The following is a 9154-nucleotide window of genomic DNA, read 5'->3' on the forward strand; positions in this document are numbered from 1 at the left end:
ATATAACTATTAGTTATATTGTAGCTAGCTTAAGTTTCATTTTATAGGCAAGTATGTATTTAGTTTTAAATAGGTATTAGTTAGTTAATAATTGTAACTTTAATTTAGCTCTTTTTTAATTATGTTAAAGTTTGGGGGTGTTAGGGTTAGGTTTAGGGGTTAATATAGTTTAATTTAGGTTGTTGCGATGTAGGGGGCTGTCGGTTTAGGGGTTAATAGGTTTATTTAGTGGTAGTGATGTGGGAGGTCAGCGGTTTAGGGTTTATTAACTTTATTTAGTGGTGACAATGACGGGGAGCGGCGGAATAGGGGTTAATAGCTTTATTATAGTGTGGGCGATGTTGGGGTGCAGGGGAATAGGGGTTAATAACTTTAGTATAGTGTTGGCGATATTGGGAGTGGCAGATTAGGGGTTAATAGATTTATTTTTGGTGGCAGCGATATCGGGAGCAGCAGATTAGGGGTTAATAACATTATGTAGGTGTCGGCGATGTTGGGCGCGGCAGATTAGGGGTGTTTAGAGGTGGGGTTTATGTTAGGGTGTTAGGTTCAAACATTTTTTTTTCCCCCATAGACATCAATGGGGCTGCGTTACGGAGCTTTTGATTCCACGATCGCAGGTGTTAGGTTTTTTTCTGACACCTTCTCCCCATTGATGGCTATGGGGAAAGCATGCAAGAGCACGTCAAAACAGTACCAAAATAAGTGCCTTTATGACTAATGTTTTGTGATTTAGTGCATTGTATCAAGGTATATTTATGTACATCTTGCTGTGGGATAAATATAGCTGATATTTTGTTTCACATTTTTACCATAGATAGGGTTGCCACCTGTCCCTTAAAATACAGAACACTTATAAGTTACACATGCTGCAGGGCGTGCAAGGAGGACTATAAATAGTGCTGTCCAGAAACACAATACATGTTCCTCCCTGCACACCCTGCAGCATGTGTAACTCATAAGTATCCAAAAAAACATGGCTGAGGTGGCAACCCTAACCATAGACTCCTTAGAGAGTTTCCTTTTGCTGCTATATATGATATGGTAAATTGAGAGTGTGATATGAGTTTAAAAACATAATTTATGTAAGAACTTACCTGATAAATTAATTTCTTTCATATTAGCAAGAGTCCATGAGCTAGTGACGTATGGGATATACATTCCTACCAGGAGGGGCAAAGTTTCCCAAACCTCAAAATGCCTATAAATACACCCCTCACCACACCCACAAATCAGTTTAACGCATAGCCAAGAAGTGGGGTGATAAGAAAAAAGTGTGAAAGAATAAAAAAATAAGGAATTGGAATAATTGTGCTTTATACAAAAAAATCATAACCACCACAAAAAAGGGTGGGCCTCATGGACTCTTGCTAATATAAAAGAAATGAATTTATCAGGTAAGTTCTTACATAAATTATGTTTTCTTTCATGTAATTAGCAAGAGCTAGTGACATATGGGATAATGAATACCCAAGATGTGGATCTTCCACACAAGAGTCACTAGAGAGGGAGGGATAAAATAAAGACAGCCAATTCCGCTTAAAATAATCCACACCCAAAACAAAGTTTAAATCTTATAATGAAAAAAAATGAAATTATAAGCAGAAGAATCAAACTGAAACAGCTGCCTGAAGTACTTTTCTACCAAAAACTGCTTCAGAAGAAGAAAACACATCAAAATGGTAGAATTTAGTAAAAGTATGCAAAGAAGACCAAGTTGTTGCTTTGCAAATCTGATCAACCGAAGCTTCATTCCTAAACGCCCAGGAAGTAGAAACTGACCTAGTAGAATGAGCTGTAATCCTTTGAGGCGGAGTTTTACCCAACTCGACATAAGCATGATGAATCAAAGACTTTAACCAAGACGCCAAAGAAATGGTTCCTAGAACCGGAAAAGATAACAAATAGACTAGAAGTCTTTCGGAAATTTTTAGTAGCTTCAACATAATTTTTCAAAGCTCTAACTACATCCAAAGAATGCAGCGATCTTTCCTTAGAATTCTTAGGATTAGGACACAATGAAGGAACCACAATTTCTCTACTAATGTTGTTAGAATTCACAACCTTAGGTAAAAATTTAAAAGAAGTTCGCAACACCACCTTATCCTGATGAAAAATCAGAAAAGGAGACTCACAAGAAAGAGCAGATAATTCAGAAACTCTTCTAGCAGAAGAGATGGCCAAAAGAAACAAAACTTTCCAAGAAAGTAATTTAATGTCCAGCGAATGCATAGGTTCAAACGGAGGAGCTTGAAGAGCCCCCAGAACCAAATTCAAACTCCAAGGAGGAGAAATTGACTTAATAACAGGTTTTATACGAACCAAAGCTTGTACAAAACAATGAATATCAGGAAGACTAGCAATCTTTCTGTGGAAAAGAACAGAAAGAGCAGAGATTTGTCCTTTCAAGGAACTTGCAGACAAACCTTTATCCAAACCATCCTGAAGAAACTGTAAAATTCTAGGAATTTTAAAAGAATGCCAAGAAAAATGATGAGAAAAACACCAAGAAATGTATATCTTCCAGACTCGATAATATATCTTCCTAGATACAGATTTACGAGCCTGTAACATAGTATTAATCACAGAGTCAGAGAAACCTCTATGACTGAGAATCAAGCGTTCAATCTCCATACCTTCAAATTTAAGGATTTGAGATCCTGATGGAAAAAAGGACCTTGCGATAGAAGGTCTGGTCTTAACGGAAGAGTCCATGGTTGGCAAGTGGCCATCCGGACAAGATCCGCATACCAAAACCTGTGAGGCCATGCTGGAGCCACCAGCAGAACAAACGAGCATTCCTTTAGAATCTTGGAAATCACTCTTGGAAGAAGAACTAGAGGCGGAAAGATATAGGCAGGATGATACTTCCAAGGAACTGACAATGCATCCACTGCCTCCGCCTGAGGATCCCTGGATCTGGACAGATACCTGGGAAGTTTCTTGTTTAGATGAGAAGCCATCAGATCTATTTCTGGAAGTCCCCACATTTGAACAATCTGAAGAAATACCTCTGGGTGAAGAGACCATTCGCCCGGATGTAACGTTTGGCGACTGAGATAATCCGCTTCCCAATTATCTATACCTGGGATATGAACCGCAGAAATTAGACAGGAGCTGGATTCTGCCCATACCAGTATTCGAAATACTTCTTTCATAGCCAGAGGACTGTGAGTCCCTCCTTGATGATTGACATATGCCACGGTTGTAACATTGTCCGTCTGAAAACAAATGAACGACTCTCTCTTTAGAAGAGGCCATGACTGAAGAGCTCTGAAAATTGGACGGAGTTCCAAAATGTTGATTGGTAATCTCACCTCCTGAGATTCCCAAACCCCTTGTGCTGTCAGAGACCCCAAACAGCTCCCCAACCTGTCAGACTTGCATCTGTTGAAATCACAGTCCAGGTTGGAAGAACAAAAGAAGCCCCCTGAACTAAACGATGGTTGTCTGTCCACCACATCAGAGAGTGTCGTACAATCGGTTTTAAAGATATTAATTGAGATATCTTTGTATAATCCCTGCACCACTGGTTCAGCATACAGAGCTGAAGAGGTCGCATGTGAAAACGAGCAAAGGGGATCGCGTCCGATGCAGCAGTCATAAGACCTAGAATTTCCATGCATAAGGCTACCGAAGGGAATGATTGAGACTGAAGGTTTTGACAAGCTGAAACCAATTTTTGACGTCTCTTGTCTGTCAGAGACAGAGTCATGGACACTGAATTTATCTGGAAACCTAAAAAGGTTACCCTTGTCTGAGGAATCAATGAACTTTTTGGTAAATTGATCCTCCAACCATGTTCTTGAAGAAACAATACAAGTCGATTTGTATGAGATTCTGCTAAATGTGAAGACTGAGCAAGTACCAAGATATCGTCCAAATAAGGAAATACCACAATACCCTGTTCTCTGATTACAGACAGAAGGGCACCGAGAACCTTTGTAAAAATCATTGGAGCTGTTGCTAGGCCAAACGGAAGAGCCACAAACTGGTAATGCTTGTCTAGGAAAGAGAATCTCAGAAACTAAAAGTGATCTGGATGAATCGGAATATGCAGATATGCATCCTGTAAATCTATTGTGGACATATAATGCCCTTGCTGAACAAAAGGTAGAATAGTCCTTATAGTTACCATTTTGAATGTTGGTATCCTTACATAATGATTCAATATTTTTAAATCCAGAACTGGTCTGAAGGAATTCTCCTTCTTTGGTACAATGAAGAGATTTGAGTAAAACCCCAGCCCCTGTTCCAGAACTGGAACTGGCATAATTACTCCAGCCAACTCTAGATCTGAAACACATTTCAGAAATGCTTGAGCCTTCACTGGCTTTACTGGGACACGGGAAAGAAAAAATCTTCTTGCAGGTGGCCTTATCTTGAAGCCTATTCTGTACCCTTGTGAAACAATGTTCTGAATCCAAAGATTGTGAATCGAATTGATCCAAATTTCTTTGAAAAATCGTAATCTGCCCCCTACCAGCTGGGCTGGAATGAGGGCCGCACCTTCATGTCGACTTGGGAGCTGGCTTTGGCTTTCTAAAAGGCTTGGATTTATTCCAGACTGGAGATGGTTTCCAAACTGATACCGTTCCTGTAGGGGAAGGATCAGGCTTTTGTTCCTTATTGTGACGAAAGGAACGAAAACGATTAGTATACCTGAATTTACCTTTAGATTTTTTATCCTGTGGTAAAAATGTTCCTTTCCCCCCAGTAACAGTTGAAATAATAGAATCCAACTGTGAACCAAATAATTTATTACCCTGGAAAGAAAGGGAAAGCAAAGTTGACTTGGAAGACATATCAGCATTCCAAGTTTTAAGCCATAAAGCTCTTCTAGCTAAAATAGCTAGAGACATATACCTGACATCAACCCTAATGATATCAAAGATGGCATCACAAATAAAATTATTAGCATGTTGAAGAAGATTAACAATGCTATGAGAATTATGATCTGTTACTTGTTGCGCTAAAGCTTCCAACCAAAAAGTTGAAGCTGCAGCAACATCCGCTAAAGATATAGCAGGTCTAAGAAGATTACCTGAACATAAGTAAGCTTTTCTTAGAAAGGATTCAATTTTCCTATCTAAAGGATCCTTAAAGGAAGTACTATCTGCCGTAGGAATAGTAGTACGTTTAGCAAGAGTAGAGATAGCCCCATCAACCTTAGGGATTTTGTCCCAAAACTCTAATCTGTCAGATGGCACAGGATATAATTGCTTAAAATGTTTAGAAGGAGTAAATGAATTACCCAAATTATTCCATTCCCTGGAAATTACTTCAGAAATAGCATCAGGGACAGGAAAAACTTCTGGAATAACTACAGGAGATTTAAAAACCTTATTTAAACGTTTAGATTTAGTATCAAGAGGACCAGATTCCTCTATTTCTAATGCAATTAAGACTTCTTTAAGTAAAGAACGAATAAATTCCATTTTGAATAAATATGAAGATTTATCAGCATCAACCTCTGAAACAGAATCCTCTGAACCAGAGGAATCATTATCAGAATCAGAATGATGATGTTCATTTAAAAATTCATCTGAAAAATGAGAAGTTTTAAAAGACCTTTTACGTTTACTAGAAGGAGGAATAACAGACATAGCCTTCTTAATGGATTTAGAAACAAAATCTCTTATGTTAACAGGAACACTCTGAGTATTAGATGTTGATGGAACAGCAACAGGTAATGTAACATTACTAAAGGAAATATTATCTGCATTAACAAGTTTGTCATGACATTCATTACAAACAACAGCTGGAACAACAGATACCACAAGTTTACAGCAAATACACTTAACTTTGGTAGATCCAGCATCAGGCAGCGATTTTCCAGAAGTATCTTCTGATTCAGGGTCAATCTGAGACCTCTTGCAATATGTAATAGAAAAAACAACATATAAAGCAAAATTGATCAAATTCCTTAAATTACAGTTTCAGGAATGGGAAAAAATGCCAGTGAACAAACTTCTAGCAACCAGAAGCAAATAAACAATGAGACTTAAATATGTGGAGACAATAATGATGCCCATATTTTTTAGCGCCAAAAATGACGCCACATCCGGTAACGCTGACACTTTTGGCGCAAAAAAGTCAAAAATGACGCAACTTCCGGTGGCAAGTATGACGCCGGAAATAACAAAGAAATTTTTTTGCGCCAAAAAAGTCCGCTCCAAGAATGACGCAATAAAATGAAGCATTTTCAGCCCCCGCGAGCCTAACAGCCCACAGGGAAAAAAGTCAAATTTTAAGGTAAGAAAAAATTGATTATTCAAATGCATTATCCCAAATAATGAAACTGACTGTCTGAAATAAGGAATATTGAACATCCTGAATCAAGGCAAATAAATGTTTAAACACAAATATTTAGAACTTTATATAAAAGTGCCCAACCATAGCTTAGAGTGTCACAAAAATAAGACTTACTTACCCCAGGACACTCATCTACATGTAGTAGAAAGCCAAACCAGTACTGAAACGAGAATCAGTAGAGGTAATGGTATATATACAGGGAGTGCAGAATTATTACGCAAATGAGTATTTTGACCACATCATCCTCTTTATGCATGTTGTCTTACTCCAAGCTGTATAGGCTCGAAAGCCTACTACCAATTAAGCATATTAGGTGATGTGCATCTCTGTAATGAGAAGGGGTGTGGTCTAATGACATCAACACCCTATATCAGGTGTGCATAATTATTAGGCAACTTCCTTTCCTTTGGCAAAATGGGTCAAAAGAAGGACTTGACAGGCTCAGAAAAGTCAAAAATAGTGAGATATCTTGCAGAGGGATGCAGCACTCTTAAAATTGCAAAGCTTCTGAAGCGTGATCATTAAACAATCAAGCGTTTCATTCAAAATAGTCAACAGGGTCGCAAGAAGTGTGTGGAAAAACCAAGGCGCAAAATAACTGCCCATGAACTGAGAAAAGTCAAGCTTGCAGCTGTCAAGATGCCACTTGCCACCAGTTTGGCCATATTTCAGAGCTGCAACATCACTGGAGTGCCCAAAAGCACAAGGTGTGCAATACTCAGAGACATGGCCAAGGTAAGAAAGGCTGAAAGACGACCACCACTGAACAAGACACACAAGCTGAAACGTCAAGACTGGGCCAAGAAATATCTCAAGACTGATTTTTCTAAGGTTTTATGGACTGATGAAATGAGAGTGAGTCTTGATGGGCCAGATGGATGGGCCCGTGGCTGGATTGGTAAAGGGCAGAGAGCTCCAGTCCGACTCAGACGCCAGTAAGGTGGAGGTGGAGTACTGGTTTGGGCTGGTATCATCAAAGATGAGCTTGTGGGGACTTTTCGGGTTGAGGATGGAGTCAAGCTCAACTCCCAGTCCTACTGCCAGTTTCTGGAAGACACCTTCTTCAAGCAGTGGTACAGGAAGAAGTCTGCATCCTTCAAGAAAAACATGATTTTCATGCAGGACAATGCTCCATCACATGCGTCCAAGTACTCCACAGCGTGGCTGGCAAGAAAGGGTATAAAAGAAGAAAATCTAATGACATGGCCTCCTTGTTCACCTGATCTGAACCCCATTGAGAACCTGTGGTCCATCATCAAATGTGAGATTTACAAGGAGGGAAAACAGTACACCTCTCTGAACAGTGTCTGGGAGGCTGTGGTTGCTGCTGCACGCAATGTTGATGGTGAACAGATCAAAACACTGACAGAATCCATGGATGGCAGGCTTTTGAGTGTCCTTGCAAAGAAAGGTGGCTATATTGGTCACTGATTTGTTTTTGAATATCAGAAATGTATATTTGTCTATGTTGAGATGTTATATTGGTTTCACTGGTAAAAATAAATAATTGAAATGGGTATATATTTGTTTTTTGTTAAGTTGCCTAATAATTATGCACAGTAATAGTCACCTGCACACACAGATATCCCCCTAAAATAGCTATAACTAAAAACAAACTAAAAACTACTTCCAAAACTATTCAGCTTTGATATTAATGAGTTTTTTGGGTTCATTGAGAACATGGTTGTTGTTCAATAATAAAATTAATCCTCAAAAATACAACTTGCCTAATAATTCTGCACTCCCTGTAAGAGTATAGCGTCGATCTGAAAAGGGAGGTAAGAGATGAATCTCTACGACCGATAACAGAGAGCCTATGAAATAGACCCCGTAGAAGGAGATCATTGAATTCAAATAAGCAATACTCTCTTCACATCCCTCTGACATTCACTGCACGCTGAAAGGAAAACCGGGCTCCAACCTGCTGCGGAGCGCATATCAACGTAGAATCTAGCACAAACTTACTTCACCACCTCCACGGGAGGCAAAGTTTGTAAAACTGATTTGTGGGTGTGGTGAGGGGTGTATTTATAGGCATTTTGAGGTTTGGGAAACTTTGCCCCTCCTGGTAGGAATGTATATCCCATACGTCACTAGCTCATGGACTCTTGCTAATTACATGAAAGAAATTTAAATTACTGCATAGATTTGTAATTACATTTATAAAGGTACAAGTTATAAATAGATAAGTTATTTTTGTAGACTGCCCACATTTTCTGACTTGTGATACTTTGTTTTCAAAAGAAAAAGATAAATCATCTTTCACAAATGGGTTAGTATCTAAAAGCTTCCTTTTGTTGTTCCAAGATATTTTTAGACTTTGGAGTGAATTTGTAAGTTCTCAGATTCTTGTGGTAATTAAACTGGTCCTGAGGTATAGTGAGGCCTGGGGAAGTTAAACATTCTTGAGTAATGAAACATGGGACATAGAACCCCCACATTTTCTTTCATGGTTCATATAGAGCATACAAATTTCCAATTTACTTCTGTTATCATATTTACTTCATCTGTTGAGAATGAGGTAAAAAGGAAAGAGCATCAATACAATACTGGGTGCTAGATGAACATATCAGGTGAGCTAATGAAAAAAGGCATAAATGTGCAGCCACCAGTCGCCAGCTGGCATCCAGTAGTGCATTGCTGATCCTGAGCCTACCTAGGTATGGTAGGATACCAAGAGAAGCAATACAATTAGATAATGGAAGTAAGTTGAAAAGTTGTTTAAAATGAAAAGCTCTATCTGAATCCTGGAAGTTTAATTTAGAATTTACGGTTCCCTTTAAGGGAAATATTTTCAACTGTAAAGACCATAGTGTTAATGTTATCCACTTTAATGCTT

The sequence above is a fragment of the Bombina bombina genome, chromosome 4 (assembly GCF_027579735.1).
Source record: "Bombina bombina isolate aBomBom1 chromosome 4, aBomBom1.pri, whole genome shotgun sequence".
NCBI lineage: Eukaryota > Metazoa > Chordata > Amphibia > Anura > Bombinatoridae > Bombina > Bombina bombina.